A 16,824-nucleotide genomic window follows, 5' to 3' on the forward strand; every position below is an offset into this window, starting at 1 on the left:
GTTTCTTTAAATACATTTCATGCATCATGACATACTAATTTTAAATACCAACAGTACACAGCCAAACCATGTGTTGGTTTTGTTCAAAGAGGATAAATGGAAAAACTGAAATGATCTTTAATGATATAGAATTGTCCTGGTAAATTTGGCATAAAAAAACCCCAAGGCTGAATCCGGGTATGTTTTGTAACAATCACACATGACTGTGTGAGATCTTCACTGTGCTTGAGAGCATGGCTAGTTTAAAGTCAGTTGGTCTGGAAAGACGGCCACCTTTCACTTCACTAGCTACCCAGACCAAGGACTCTTCAAAGCCTGCTGACTAGGATGAGAAGACAAACAACTGTGACTTTTGAATCAAAATCACTGGTCTGGCTGGCCCGATCCCACACCACTGAGACTTTTGCCTTTGAATTCAATGGGAACAGGACTGAGGTCTAAGAAACTGCTTTTCGGACTGCCTTAACCAAAACTCACAGTTTGCACCTGCAGTTTTATGGAGGCAAAAGGGAGGAAATCTGTCCCCAAGACTTTTGAGTTTTGTCCCAGTGTCGTCACTTCAACAGATACACAGCCTTGCCGTAATTTACAAGTAGCAAAGAGTCCAGAAAGATCTCCGGAATGAAAAATGAACATGTTAAAGTGCTGAGTAAACAAACAAACAAACAAAAGCTGTTCGTGCTGTTTCCATGCATTGCATAAGCCTATAAGTTCATCATTTGTGTCAACTTGAATTGTAATGACTGTTAATAGTAAGGGTAACAAAGCACTGCTATACACAGTAGAAATGTGAAATCCAGGGAAATCTGATCTGATTTTCACAGAGTGAAAAAACGTACCAGAGCTCGCGGTGAAGAATATGTCCCTGATTCCTAGTTAGAGTCCTTGTACCACACTAAATTAGTCTTTTGTGGTGTTTACATGCTTCCAACATTTGTAGGCAATTATGGCTCCCTCTTAAGTGCGTGCTTAGCCCAGCTGTGCTGTACCCGTCTGAATCTGATCTCACACTAGTATAAATGAGGAGTTCCTCCATTGAAGCCAATGAGCTTCAGCCGGCCTGCTGGAGGAAGTTATGGGCAACAGCACCACAGCAGTTGTTCAGGTGCCCGACTACTTCCAACAGTGGCTGCTCACTGCTGAGTGGTCCATGGGCACCAACCATGTCTAGCTGCATAGCTTACATATCCCTAGTCCAGTGGTTCCCAAACTTTAACAACCTGTGCACCCCTTTCACTAAAATGTCAAGTCTCGCGAACCCCCTAGTAAAAATGAATATTTCCAGGGATTTTTCTCCTTTACCTGAATATAAATTATAAAAGCAGTGATCCTGAAAATTATAAATTTTGTTTTTATGAGATGCTTATTACACACTATTTATTATTAATTATTTATCATTACAGTATTTTTATTACATTATGAAAACGGCAACACTCTTCCAAAATCTCACTTTCGTAGCTTGTATCACTTTGACTAAGCCTGTTATAAAACAAGGCTCCTATGTTTCATCAAGGAGCATCAGATGTGAAACAGCATGAAGGTATTTAAGAAGCCAACTCAACAAGTTCTTCCTACACAAGCATTCAGGTCTTGAGCAGTCCAGGCAAACAACACACATTACAACAAACCTTAAACTTGTTCTTCAAGGTGGGGAGAGATAGCTCAGTGGTTTGAGCAGTGGCTTGCTAAAACCTAGCATTGTGAGTTCAATCCTTGAGAGGGCCATGTAAGGATCTGGGACAAAAATCAGTACTTGGTCCTGCTAGTGAAGGCAGGGGGTTGGGCTCAATGAAATTTCAAGGTCTCTTCTAGTTCTAGGAGATAGGTAGATCTCCAATTATTAATATACTAATTTTAAAACCATACTACTTGCCTATTTAATTTTAAAAACAGCAAAAAATATCCACCTCCCTTTTCATTTCTTACAAGGAGTCTTGAAGTTTAAATCTCCTCAATGTGATAGCTATGCTTGCTTTGATCTTCTTAACTCTTGGAAGTCCAGGGGCTCCGGGCTGCTGGCCCAGTGCTGCCCAGGATCCCTAAGGACATTTCTGTCAGCCATTAGGGAATCTGTTCCCAAGAACCCCCTGTAACATTTTGCGAACCCCCAGGGGTTCACAAACCCCAGTTTGGGAACCACTGCCCTAGTCATTAGCAAAGACTGACCTTAGCTGAAGTTTCTGCTCCTTACTCAAGATGGAGAGCACCCATCACTGTGAGAAACAGTTCTGAAAGATTTAGCTAAACACAACAGTTTTCTCACAAGGACTGTAGGTCACTTTTAGGTGCACTGGCCAAAGGCAGCTCCACCTCCACCATTTCTTAACATCCTTGGCGGCCCTTCTTTCAGCAACTGGTTGAGGGTCAGGTGCTGTCATTCCAGTTCAGTTATTTGCACTGGAGAGTGGACATTGACTTGATATAGGAAGTAAGTGAAACCTGTTTCAAATGTTGTGAGTGACTCAAAGAGGAAGTTAGGCATGGCTGGTGAACTGCATCACCTACCCTGCTCTTCTCCGATCTGGTCATCAGAACAAATTTGAAGCGTTGTTACAGAAAAGGCTTTTCTTCATACAATTGATTGAACAGAACCAGTTTTGGGGGCTTGGACTCTGTAGACGCAAAGCACAGACAATCATCTCAGCCTGGATAGTGTCAACATTTGACGACATGCCCATCAGTCATTCTGGATACCTGCATACTTCTTAGGCCTTGTCTACACCAAAAGGCAGCTTTCGTTGACAAAATGGTGAGCATGTACACACTGGGATGTGACTTTTGGTGGCAAAAGTACCCTGTTTTGGCGACAAAACACATCCACCCCGATGAGAGACATAAGCCTTTTTCCTCAGAATTGTTCTTGACAAAGTGCCAGTGTAGACACCACACTTGATTTTATCACTTTAATTGACCTCCAGGAGGTGTCTCACAATGCCCATCCTGACCACTCTGGCCAGCAGTTTCAACTTCCTGCCCTGCAGCCAGGTAAACAACCATCCTCCCCTCCCCCTTAGAAGCCCCGGGAATTTTTGAAATTCCATTTCCGGTTTGCTCAGCGTGGAGAGGTCTCATCGCATCTTCCCAGGTTATCATGGCAAACACTCTCCTGCTTTGGCCACTGTGGAGCTGCTCAGTATTTTGAGAGAGGAGGCTGCGCAGTCACAGCTGCACTTGAGCTGGGCACATTTCTCAAGGCTTGTGCGAAAAGGGCTGTGATCGGGACACGCTGCAGTGCCGAGCGAAGCTAAAGGAGCTGAGGCAGGTGTACATAAGGCGAGGGAGGCAAAGCGTTGCGCCGGTGCTACACCTAATACCTGCCAGTTCTATAAGGAGCTGGACACGCTCCTCAGTGGTGACACCACCTCCACTGCCAACAGCCCTGTGGATACTTCGGCGTGGCTGGAGGCAGTGGATAGAGGACATAACCCAGAGGACAAAGTCATTGATGAAAAGGTGGAGTTAGACTACGATGTGCAGCTCCTGGCGCAGTCACCCGGTGGGGAAGGCAGCCAGGAACTGTTCAGCACTCCAGAGATGTCTAGCCAGGCTCCGCAGTTCTGACTCCTGCTCTTAAGCTTTAGCCATATGGCTACCATTCCCCTAGAAAAAGCCTGCAGAAAGCCTTACAAACTTCCTTCTTTCTTTTCCTGTTTTCTTTTGTTTCCTAACAGCTGTGGCAGGGGAAAGGAAACATAAAATATTGACAAACCTGGCACCAGGTGAAAGAAAAGCATCCCCAAGACTTAGGAGGAAGAAGAGTAACACCAAGTAAGGCAGAGATGCTTCAACCTGAGTGGTCCTTCTAGAGGCAAGAAACAATCTTGCTCTAAAGAGGAAGGGGAGAAAATGTGGAGTACTAAAGGGCTCTTTAATTTAGCAGAGAAAGGTATAGCAAGAACAATGGCTGGGTGTTAATGCCAGACACATTCAGGTCAGGGCGAATAGCCATTAGCACAAACTACCAAGGGAACTTTTGCTATCATCAGCTCAAGACTTTCTAGAGTACATGCTTGAGTCAAACACAAGTTATTGGGCTCAACACAGAGGTAACTGGGTGATAGTCCCTTCTTCCCTTAATATTTATGACTCCATGGGCACATATACTATGGGAGGAAAGATGGTCTTGTGGTTAAGAAAGAGAATGGGGAGGCAGGAGAGCTGCGTTCAATTCCTAGCTCTATCACAGGTTTCCTCTATGACCTTGGGCAAATGTGCCTTTGTTCCCCATCTGTAAAATGGGGCTGATGATCATCCTTCTTTAGTTTAGCCTGCAAGCTCTTTGGGGCAGGGTCTGTAACTTATTACGTGTATGTAAGTGCTAGTATAATGGCATCCACTCTCAGTTGGGCTCTGCAGATATTAGGGCAGGAAAAGAACATAAGAAAGGCCGTACCGGGTCAGACCAAAGGTCCATCTAGCCCAGTATCTGTCTACCGACAGTGGCCAATGCCAGGTGCCCCAGAGGGAGTGAACCTAACAGGCAACGATCAAGTGATCTCTCTCCTGCCATCCTTCTCCATCCTCTGACCAACAGAGGCTAGGGACACCATTCTTACCCATTCTGGCTAATAGCCATTTATGGACTTAGCCACCATGAATTTATCCAGTCCCCTTTTAAACATTGTTATAGTCCTAGCCTTCACAACCTCCTCAGGTAAGGAGTTCCACAAGTTGACTGTGCGCTGTGTGAAGAAGAACTTCCTTTTATTTGTTTTAAACCTGCTGCCTATTAATTTCATTTGGTGACCCCTAGTTCTTGTATTATGGGAATAAGTAAATAACTTTTCCTTATCCACTTTCTCAACATCACTCATGATTTTATATACCTCTATCATGTCCCCCCTTAGTCTTCTCTTTTCCAAGCTGAAGAGTCCTAGCCTCTTTAATCTTTCCTCGTATGGGACCCTCTCTAAACCCCTAATCATTTTAGTTGCCCTTTTCTGAACCTTTTCTAGTGCTAGAATATCTTTTTTGAGGTGAGGAGACCACATCTGTACACAGTATTCGAGATGTGGGCGTACCATGGATTTATATAAGGGCAATAATATATTCTCAGTCTCATTTTTCTATCCCCTTTTTAATGATTCCTAACATCCTGTTTGCTTTTTTGACCGCCTCTGCACACTGCGTGGACATCTTCAGAGAACTATCCACGATGACTCCAAGATCTTTTTCCTGACTCGTTGTAGCTAAATTAGCCCCCATCAAGTTGTATGTATAGTTGGGGTTATTTTTTCCAACGTGCATTACTTTACATTTATCCACATTAAATTTCATTTAATTTTAAATTTTCATTTAAAAGCCTTGGCTTTTATCGGTGGCCTCCTGGCTGAAGTAAAGAGAGGACACATCTGACTGCAGTGATGGTCCAGGGGCCAGGGAATTCTGATTTAGCATCAGGATACCACTTAATAAAAATAGTGTCTGAGGGCGCCTCCTGAGGAAACATTTTGCTTCCTTGAATGGAATTTTTTCAATACAGGCACCTTCCTCTTGGAATTACAACAATAAAATGATCAGTGCATGACTTTATCCGTATACTGCACAATGAGGCACTGTACAGTATTTACTTATCTGAAGGCGTTTATGCACTGCCAAGAATGGAACGATCATCTGAAATGGCTGGAATGAGTTCAAACCATGCTCCAGATAGCTGGAAAGTTCACAGCCCCGTTCACTTACCAAGCTGCCACTAACTATAAGACAGTAAGTGGAGTGCCTCAGCTGGTGGCTAGCCAAACTTCTAGCTGTGCACCCTGCTCATTGCCACAACTGAAATAGGACCTGAGACGCTCATGGTCTAGGAAGCAGACCTACCAAGTGAGCTGATGAACAGTTATCCTCAGGCTCAGCCAGTAGGAGCCATACTGTCTTAGCTGGAATAGCTTATTCTCTGCACTCCAGCTTGGTGAAATAGTAACATCTCAGAGCCTCCATATGTAAGCCACCAGTCAATGCATGTTATAGCTGCCACTAGGTGCCTAAGCCACACAGAACAGGGATTTGTTACACCTGGTTGTAGAGGGGACATGCTTTCAGCTCTGGAGGTCCCTGGTTCATACCCTGGTATTAGCTAAGATGACAGTGTCATTCTTGCACCTCCTGTGGTTGATTCCTCTGCCTACAAAGCTGGTGTTTGTCACCAGTAATCTCTCTAGTTCCACCTTGGTGCATAAATACTGCGTTAGTTGTGACTAAAGAGAGGAAGACATAACCTTCCGAGTTTGGGATTTCCCTGGTGCTGTATACAGGCTTTACAGGCACTAATGGAATGAGGCAGATCACTGCATTGGGGTGTGTGGGAAGGACCAGGTGGCTGGGGAGAGGGGAAGATTGGATCAGAAATCTGGTAAGACAGGGCTCAGGAAAGCTGGTAAACATGTTCACTCTACTCTGCCAATGCCCCCTTGGTGCAATGCCTTTGGATAAAAGCCTTTTAATCTAGCACTGCTTGCCTGTGATATGCTTCCCTCTGGTTTCTCATGGCCACAGTAAACCTTTCTATTGCACTAATCTCATTTTACAGCTCCACATCTTAACACAGTGCTAGTAAAATTGCTCTGTGGTTTCTCTTGGAAATATGATGGCTGTATCACTTCACAGTTTTTGCAAGCCAGATAAATATAGCCGAACTTAATGCAGCAGATATGAAGAAATTTGGCATGTTACATAAGCACGTCATCAGGAATATTCTGGTCAGGTACCTCTTGTAAAAGGAAATGAATGAACCCCAGTGAGGATACTACGTTCTTTTGGAGAACAAAGCAGCAAAGAATCCTGTGACACCTTATAGACTAACAGACGTTTTGCAGCATGAGCTTTCGTGGGTGAATACCCACTTCGTCGGATGCAAGACTTGCATCCGACGAAGTGGGTATTCACCCACGAAAGCTCATGCTGCAAAACGTCTGTTAGTCTATAAGGGTATGTCTACACTACAAGACTATTTCGAATCAACTTAATTCGAATTTGTGGAATCGACCTTATGAAGTCGAAGTTGTGTATCCACACTAAATACACTAGTTCGACTGTGCGAGTCCACAGTAACGGGGCCAGCGTCGACTTTGGAAGCGGTGCACTGTGGGAAGCTATCCCACAGTTCCCGCACTCCCCGCTGCCCATTGGAATTCTGGGATTTCCCCCCAATGCATGCTGGGGGGGAAAATGTGTCGAGGGTGGTTTTGGGTAACTGTCATCATTGAACCGTCAATCACGCCCTCCCTCCCTCCCTCCCTCCCTGAAAGCGCCTGCGGGCAATCTGTTCGTGCACTTTTCTGCTCAGTGACAGCGTGGGCGCCACAGCACTTTGAGCACGGATCCCGCTGCAGTTATGGCCGTTGTCAACTCCTCACACCTTATCGTCCACCTCTTCCACAGTCAGCTGCTGAGAAATAGGGCTACATTTCAATGGTGCTGCGAGCACTGGTGGACCATGGGGGACGTTTTACCAACATCAACGTCGGGTGGCCAGGCAAAGTTCATGACGTGCGTGTTTTCAGGAACTGTGGTCTGTTTAGACGCCTGCAGGAAGGTAGTTTCTTCCCGGACCACAAAATAAGTCTTGGGGATGTGTAGATGCCTATAGTGATCGTTGGGGACCCAGCCTACCTGCTAATGCCCTGGCTCATGAAGCTCTGTGCAGGTGCCTTGCACAGCGACAAGGAACTCTTCAAGTACCAGCGAGCAGTGAGCAGCGTGACCTGTGACTGTTCAGTTTCTTTACAGAGAAGCTGAACCTGCCCCTGTTTCTTTACCAAGTGACTGTTGACTAGCATCTGCAGTTACATATCCCGCCCACCCCACTTCCAACACACGTTTAAAAATAAAATACATGTTCCACTGTAACTTTACAAAGGTTTCTTTATTGATGACTTTGCGTTACAGGGTTGAAACCGGGACACGGACTGTGCTGGGTAGGGTGTGCAGTGATGTAAAGACTGCCTGTAAACTCGAGGAATGACAGGCTCCTGCTCCCAGAGCGGTCTGCAGTGCTGGACTGGATGTTTCAACGGAGCCTGCCATCCCTCCTTTTTGGGACTCTGTGTGCGGGGGCTATGTGGCCTTTTGGCGGGGGAGGACGGATACAGATTCCTCTGCTGCGTGGCTCTGTGGTCCAGGACAGGGACCGTTGCATGAGATCTGTAACCCCCCTCCCCTGCTACAAAGTCACGCACCCCCCCACCCACACAGAACCTGCAAACCACCTCCCATACCGACCAGGGTGCGTACTGACAGCAGTGTGTGTGTGACCTGCTGCTGATACTGCCCCTATGTCTGTACCCTGGTAAAGGTGATTGTCCTGTCAAATTACCAACCCCCTTCCCCCCCTTCAAACACAGTCTCCTCTAAAAGAACATGACGGAAAAAGTAATTAACAGAAAAGTATTTTTTATTATCAACTAGACAGTTAGGGGATGAAACTGGGATGGGGGCTTGGGTGAGGCGGGAAGGAAAGGACTTCTCAAAATTTAGGGTATGAGAGCTTTTGGGTACTTGAGCACTCTGCTGGGGTGCAGTGACAGTTTACACGGCCTCTGGCGCCCCTCCTTCTGGTTATTTTGGGTGAGGGGGGTATGGGACTTTGTGGCGGGGGAGGGCGGTTGCAGATACACTGCAGGGGGGCTCTGTCCTCCTGCTGGAGGTCCTGCAGAACATGCACAAGGCGCAGGAGCATGTCCGTTTGCTCTCTCATTAGTCCAAGCAGCGTTTGAGTCGCCTGCTTGTCTTCCTCACGCCACCTCTCCTCCCGTTCGCTGTGTGAGCGCTGGTACACAGAGAGGGTCTCCCTCCACTGGCTCTGCTGGTCCGCGTCGTCTCAGGAGCACCCCATAAGTTCAGCGAACATCTCGTCCCCTGTCTTTTTCTTTCGCCGCCTAATCTTTGCCAGCCTCTGTGAGGGGGATGCTGTGGCAGGTCTGGAGACAGTCGAAGCTGTGTGATGGGAAAAAGGGAGTGAATTCCTTGCAAAGATACATTTTTGAGAACAATGAACACAGTCTAGTCTGTCTCTGTGAATTCTGGGTTGAGATCCCAGTGCCTGATGGGGCAAAAACCATTTTCACGGGTGGTTCTGGGTAAATGTCGTCAGTCATCCCTTCCTCCGGGAAAGCTACAGCAGACAATCATTTCAAGCCCGTTTTCCCTGGATTGCCCTGGCAGACGCCACAGCGTGGAAACCATGGAGCCTGTTTTGCCTTTTGTGCCTGTCACCGTATGTGTACTAGATGCCGCTGACAGAGGCGGTCCAGCAGCGCTACACAGCAGCATGCTTTTGCTTTTGCATGACAGCAGAGATGGTTACCAACCATACTGTACCATCTACCATACCATAAATTGGTAATAAGATGGGCATGGTTACCAGTCCTTTTGCACTGCAACATTTGCTGCTGTCATAAGTGCCCCTGGCTGCTCTTAGCCAGGGACGCAAAAGCCAAAATTGGGAATAACTCCCTGAGTCAATCTCTCCTTTTTGGTATCTAAAAATAGAATCAGTCCTGCCTAGAATATGGGCAAGTGTACTAGAGAACCACTGTATCAGAGAACCAGAGAGCACAGCTGCTCTGTGTCAGATCCTGCATAGATTATGAGCTGTATGCTATTCACAGGGGGTGCTCCTGCAACAACCCCACCTGTTCATTCCATTCTTCCCCAGCCTTCCTGGGCTACCATAGCATTGTCCCCCCACTTGTGTGATGAAGTAATAAAGAATGCAGGAATAAGACACAGTGACTTGTTAGTGAGAAATGAGTGGAAGGCAGCCTCCAGTTGCTATGATAGTCCAGATAGGACATTAAGGAGTGTGGAGGAGAGGAGCCCAGCATCCTGCTGCTAGTCCAGAGGCAATTGAATCTTTTCTTTACACATGAAGGGTGGGGGCTGATGAAGCTCAGCCCCCTGTTGCTATGATGACAATGGTTATCAGCCATACTGTACCATCTACCAGGAAAAATTAGGGCCAGGCACCCTTGATCGACCTAACAGATGGTAGTCTGCATGGTTACCAGTCCTTTTGCACTGCCCCATGTGCCAATAGGCTGATGATGACGATGGATATCAGTCTTATTGCACCATCAGCCATCCATAGCATGGGGGGAGCAAGGATGTTGGTGTTGAGTGCTGCACCATCGCGTCTATCTGCAGCATTCATTAAAGATAGGGTGACATGTAAAAGAGTCAAGAGAGGATTGTTTTCCCTTTCACTTCTGGGGGTGGGTGGGGGGCTGCGTAAATTGCCGAGCTATGCCCTGACCCACCGCGGACACTGTTTTTGACCCTAGAAGCATTTGGAGCTCAGCCAAGAATGCAAATCCTTTTCAGAGACAGCAGGAACTGTGGGATACCTTGCGTCCTCAGTCCCCCCTCCCTCCATGAGCGTCCATTTGATTCTTTGGGTTTCCGTTATGCTCGTCACGCAGCAGCGTGCTGAGTCTCTGCTATGCCGTCTGTCCGGAGATTTTTTAAAAATACTTTGGACCAGGCGTAACATTACAGTAATTCCCCTAATTAGATGCAGGAGTCTCTGAGCGAGATCACCCTGAGGACGGTCACTGAAGGAGATAGAGAGCGCATGCTGCGTGAAAGCCAGCACAAACCAGGGCCCTATGCAGCCGTGCTCAGGGAGGCAATGCTCCCTGAGTACCTCATGAAAGACTCGCGCGGAAAAGTGTGCTACCACGGAGCACCCAATAAGGCAGCTCTCCCCAGGAACCTCCTGCGGAGGCTTTTCGATTACCTCCAGGAGAGCTTCGTGGAGATCTCCCAGGAGGATTTCTGTTCTATCCCCATATATAGAGAGACCTCCTTTTCACATACTTCAGATTCCTGTTATATTAAGAATAAAAGTTTACATGGTTAAAGCACTTACCGAGTGATCCTTCCCCTGATTCAGGATCCGGGTTAATGGCCGGGGATGGTTGGTAGGGGATCTCCGTGACGGTGATGAAGAGATCCTGGCTGTCGGGGAAAGCAGCGTTGTAAGCGCTGTCGCCTGCCTCGTCCTCCACAAACCCTTCCTCATCTTCCCCGTCCGCGAACATCGCCGAGGAACTGGCCGTCGACACTGTCCCATCGTCAGAGTCCATGGTCACTGGTGGGGCAGTGGTGGCAGGCTCCGTAGCGTCCGTTTGCCACTTTGATTTTTTGGTAGCCTTGTCTGGGGTCCTTGATTTTCACGCAGCGCTGCGTTGCATCCCGGCTGTATCCTCTGTCTCTCATGGCTTTGGAGACCTTCTCGTAGGTCTTTGCATTCCGTTTTTTGGAGCGCAGCTCTGAAAGCACAGACTCCTCGCCCCACACACCGATCAGATCCAAGAGTTCCCGGTCAGTCTATTTTGGGTCCCTCTTTCTATTCAGAGATTACATGAACTCCTCTGCTGGAGAGCTCTGCATCACTGCCGGTGCTGCTGAGCTCGCCCCAATGTCCAACCACGCAATGAGATTCTAACTGTCCAGACAGGAAAAGGAATTCAAATTTTCCCGGGACTTTTCCTGTATGGCTGCTCAGAGCATCCAAGCTCAGACTGCTGTCCAGAGCGTCAACAGAGTGGTGCAGTGTGGGATAGCTCCCGGAGCTAGTAAGTTCGATTTGCATCCACACCTAGCCTAATTCGACATAGCCATGTCGAATTTAGCACTACTCCCCTCGTCGGGGTGGAGTACCGAATTCGAACTAAAGAGCCCTCTAGGTCGAATGAAATGGCTTCCTGGTGTGGACGGGTGCATGGTTAATTCGAATTAATGCTGCTAAATTCGAATTAAAGTCCTAGTGTGGACCAGGCCTAAGGTGCCACAGGATTCTTTGCTGCTTTTACAGATCCAGACTAACACGGCTACGCCTCTGATTTTGGAGAACAGGGATTTTGCCAAGGAAGCTGGAATACTTTAAAGGTGATTGCAGGGCCCCACCCCCTGCAGCAGCCCACCAGGCAGCTTGGTCTCACCCTCTGCTGTGTCCAACCTGCCCTTTTGCCCCTGCCCTCCCCATCCCTCACCCCTCCAGCTGGCCCTGGGTGCAGGAAATGTTCTCTTTGAACTGGGAAAGGGGCTCAAAGAAGGACAATCTGCAAAATTTGGGACTGTTGGGAGATCCACAGACAACAGATATGAAAGATCTCTGAAGTACAGAGCCATGTGGGCTGGAAGAGAAGACGCGAAACAGCATCTTGCATGCCGAACCACAGACAGGAGAGAGGCAATGTTAGTTACAGACCACAGGGAAAGCCCCAGTGCATCTTTAGTGTGCATGCAGAGCAAACAAAGCAGCTCTTTTTAAGGGTTTATCTGAAGGACCTATCCTTCCCCAATGGCCAGATTTTGCCTAGCCTTACCAGAAGTTTTCTGTGGCAGGGACTGGTATAAGAACCATGATAGTGGAAGAGAAGAGGCAACGACTCTTCTTCCTGAGCCGGTACCCCCACTTCACCCCCCACCTCAGGGACCTGGCACAACAGAAGTCCCTGCACTTGGGGGTAGTATGGGGACTTCTCTGGCTTAGCTCCCCTTGGACGACAGTCACCCAAAGGGAGGGGTGAGGAGTAGATAGTCCCACAGAGCCCCAGTGATGAGCAGAGGGAGGGGAACGTGTATAAAGGGGTGGTACTGGGTACACACTCACTCTGTGCTAGGGGCGGGCATGTGCTTTGGGAAACACAAACCCTCTAGGAACTGGCCCTCTGTGGGTAAATGCCAACACTGATGTTTTGTTAACATTACAACATCACAGCTACAACGGCCATGTAGGCTATTGCCTGAATGGCAGGCTGAGGCTCTAAGCGGCAAGGTATTCACTTTAGCTAGGTCAGAGTGATAAAAGGCTGAGTCAGTGCTGCTGTGGCTCCAGGGTGTCTAGGTAATTCCTAACCTGATGTTCAACTATCCCCTCTGGGAGGGATGGAGCTCAAAAGTTGGAGTCAGCCAAACTCTGGGAAAAAGAATATCAGGCCAAAGTGACCCTGTGTTTCCAGTTTAAATCAACACTATCTTACAGCTTTTGACCAAACCCAAAAGAAGAATAAACAAAGAACAGGGTCACATCTCAGTCCCGGGGGGGATGAAAAGACCCTTTGCATCAGCTCCTAGATGTGGGAATAGAACAGCCCTTGCTGGCCCTTCAGTAGCATCAGTAAAAATAACTAGGGTCTTAGGCCTGGTGCTGGAGGTCATGCCATTGCTGCTCAGAAGGGAGGGCAGGATTCAGTTCATTTCCCCCACTGTTTGTTTGAGAGTCATGCAGTTAATAAAGACCTCCAGTTACTCTATGTGCTATTGCCTCGTGTGCAACTGGCAAATATAATGAGCTGGATTTTCAGCATTAGGAAGGTTTGGGGAATTGATTGATTCTGTCATTTCTCTTTAGGTGCGCACGCTGAACTAGCGCACATCAAAGCCTTGTGAGAGCTGCTCGTGGGACGTGGTACCAAGACTTGGGTGGTGCTGAACCGGACAGGAAGATTATGGTAAGATGAAGAGCTTGTAGCCCTAGGATATGATTGTAAACAGTGTTTCTTAACTGCATCTCAGGTTATTGGTAAAGTGGAAAAGCATCCAACCGTTGTTGTGATATCTGAAGAAAAAAAACAATGTTCCAGCTCAGGTGAACTGATCACTTCTCGACATTGCGTTTGTTTCCCTCAAAGAAAGAGCTCCAAGCCTCAATGAGGCCAACTGCAAATGGGTCCTTCCACCCCCAAAACTATTCAGAGACTCAAAAGATAAAATAAATAAATATTGTCACTGCTAGCTAAAATTAGCTTAGTACTGTCCGTACTGCCTTGGCCGAAGGAGGTGCTTCATTGAGTCACCTGCCAGAACGTCTGCCTATGGTTGTGATGGTCTTGCTTAGACTATTGACTGTGATAATGTGCAGAATGCGCACGCAGGGACTGTACCTGCCCAGTTGAGGGAAGCCACTCGTTGGCTGAGTCGTCTCACACTAGTTGGGAAACTAACAGTAGACAGAACTGATAAAAGAGGCACAAAGGGCAAAAGATTTGGTTTATTAGTAGGCTTACTAGTCCATGCTGAGACGGAGCATATAAAGCCAATCATTGCCAGCCAGAAAGGTTATTTTTTAAAAATTTGTCATCTTGAAGTTTTACAGCCTTCACTTGGTGAATTTGGAGTCCCTACCAATAACTGATAGACCTACATAGCTTATCTAGGCTTAGGCATGCTGGAGATCCAAGTTCTGTGATCTTTCAATGTTCCGAACGGCATGAAGAGAGATTTCTGGCTCCTGTATGATTTGTGAGACGGTAAAATGGAACTAGTTACATGACTGCGAGCATCAGAAAGATCAGAGTGGCTCATCTCTTTTCATTCTTCTTAGACACGTGGAGTAAGTAGTATCCTGAATACATCACCAGTGCAGGGGTGGAGGGTGGTGTTGAAGGGCAATAGTGTTGGGACAATGGCCGGCCCTAATTTCCCATAGACAGAAATATCTGCGCTACAATAAGCCTGAGTTTTGACCTTGTGAAGATGACAGCTAATGTAAGTCAGAGCAGTCTGAGATGTCTATAACCAACCCCCGGCTGGGCTCCAGAAGGCTGGGAGTCCAAAAGTCAATGTAAACCACATTGGCTTCCCTCACCCCCTTGTGTCCTGTGTGGATCACAGCTCAGCTGGACCTGAGGATCTAGCTCCTTGTGACCCAAGTTCAGACATGATTTAAGTGGGTGAAAAAAACACTGAGCAGCGTGCGCGCATGCACACACATACGTAAAGAGAGAGTTGAAAACAGATGGGTGAAGAATTCAAAGGGAGGAGGGCTAGAGAGAGACAGATGGATAAGACATACATTTGCTGTTATTTCATTTTTGTAAAAACTGTAATGTTTGTGTCTCTTCATTTTCACCCACATGGTATCATGCCAGTAGCTCCATTATCCAGTAGCTGTTGTCATCCATAATTATCAGAAAGCCTTCACCACTGCACTGAATAGGATCCTGTTCACTCTGTTTTTCACCACCTGCAGCAGCTGGATCTGCATCTGTAACCTCCCCATGTGCATGTCATTCCAACCAAAACAATAAAGCTAATCCTGTGGTAACAAAGTCCTTCGACTGCCTGAGAATGAAAGATTTATGCCCTTCAATATGTGTCTAGCCCCTCGTTGTTCATTCATTGTGTTTGCCTAGAAGTTACGACTGTTCTCGCCATTTAATTTTTAGTACAGCTTTAGCCTTACCTCACTCCACGCCAGTAATACTGTAAAAGCATTGACTGTTTCCATGAATTCACCAGCTCTTGGCAAGCGGAGCATGTTGTGTGCGTGGCTTGTCTTTATTGCATGAATATTTAGCACCACTTGCTCTTGTGTTTTTGCAAGACCAAAAATGCGCCTTTAAAGCAAGGCAAAGTTTTAATCTGCACGAAGCAGATGCTAGAGTTGGGGCAAAGCATGAAAATTCCCAGCTGAAATGCAGCTTATACAGGGCTCCTCACCTTAGCATCTGAGTGCCTAGGGCATGGGTAGGCAACCTATGGCATGTGTGCCGAAGGCAGCCCACAAGCTGATTTTCAGTGGCACTCACACTGCCCTGGTTCTGGCCACCGGTCTGGGGGGGGCTCTGCATTTTAATTTAATTTTAAATGAAGCTTCTTAAACATTTTAAAAATCTTATTTTCTTTACATACAACAATAGTGTAGTTATATATTATAGACTTATAGAAAGAGACCTTCTAAAAAGGTTAAAATGTATGACTGGCACGCGAAACTTAAATTAGCGTGAATAAATGAAGACGCGGCACACCACTTCTGAAAGGCTGCCAACCCCTGGTCTAGGGATTATTAAGCAAATTTTATGGCGAGAAAACCAAGGCACAAAGTTGCTAAATGACATGGCCAAGGTCACATCATACTGTGTCTTGCCTAGGAAGAGTGATTGAGTTTAGGTTGGTGTTAACTAATGTGAGCAAGCTGAACCCCATCGAAACTTGACCTTTCCCCTAGTGTAGATGAAGGGTAATACCTTGGTGCAATTTTACTGGTCAAGTTGTAGGCTCCTGCAAGTCTAGAAATGACTAACTAAAATGGATCAAAAAGCATTACCCTGCATCTACACCAGGAATAAGGTCAATTTTAGGTCAGGCTTACCTACCGTATGTTAGAATCAGCAGCTGCTCGTGGGTACTGCATGCGTGGCTGAGGAGAACATTTTGAGCATGTTATAGCTTGAGTATAGACTGCGTGGGAGGAGGAAATGTGTGAGAGGAGAAGGTGGAAGGGGTAGGTCCAGGCATACAAGAAGCAAGCAAGTTCTAGCAGCCACACAAAATGATTTTGGGCCCCGCCCATCACCACTAATCAGACCTGACAAGAAAAGGACAGTGGCTAGAAGGGCTCCTCCTGGAGTCCTTCCATGCATGCTGTTCCCTTTGAAAGCTGTGGGAGTTTTATTTGTACCACAGATGGGCCAGCAATTCAGCTTCTACTATTCAGGGCCCAATTCAACAAACACTTATGCACGTGCTTAAGTGAAGCCAATGGGATTTAAGCATGTGCTTAAGTGCTTTGCTGAATGGGAGCCTCATAGCTATATAGGTACAGTACCTATCACTGAGGCTCCTTACACTAATTAAAACCATCTAAATGACTCTCTAAATGTGTCTGTAAAGTCACCTTTGCTCTGCTGCTGAAACTGGCCGGTGATCAAAGACCTGATAAAAGAACAGAGATGGTAAGTTGTATGCTGGGCCCTTCAGTGCACCAAACTCCAGCAGTGGAGCGACTGCTGAGGGAACTGGCTCCCAGAGACATGGGATCGTCATTGAAAAGCAACACTACTGCATTCAAGCAAAAAGCAAGAGCATCCCAAGGACTGG

The 16,824-nt window shown here is 46.9% G+C and overlaps 1 long non-coding RNA gene across 1 annotated transcript in view; it reads left to right on the top strand.

Moving 5' to 3' along the window:
* LOC123371878 overlaps positions 1-13,674 on the top strand; it is a 71,830-nt gene extending 58,156 nt beyond the window's left edge. Inside the window, exon 4 of the long non-coding RNA XR_006579977.1 lies at positions 13,355-13,674. This is a non-coding gene — a long non-coding RNA (uncharacterized LOC123371878). The remainder of the gene's footprint in view (positions 1-13,354) is intronic.
* Positions 13,675-16,824: the final 3,150 nt, after the last annotated feature.

This window comes from Mauremys mutica, chromosome 5 (genome assembly GCF_020497125.1).
Source record: "Mauremys mutica isolate MM-2020 ecotype Southern chromosome 5, ASM2049712v1, whole genome shotgun sequence".
NCBI lineage: Eukaryota > Metazoa > Chordata > Testudines > Geoemydidae > Mauremys > Mauremys mutica.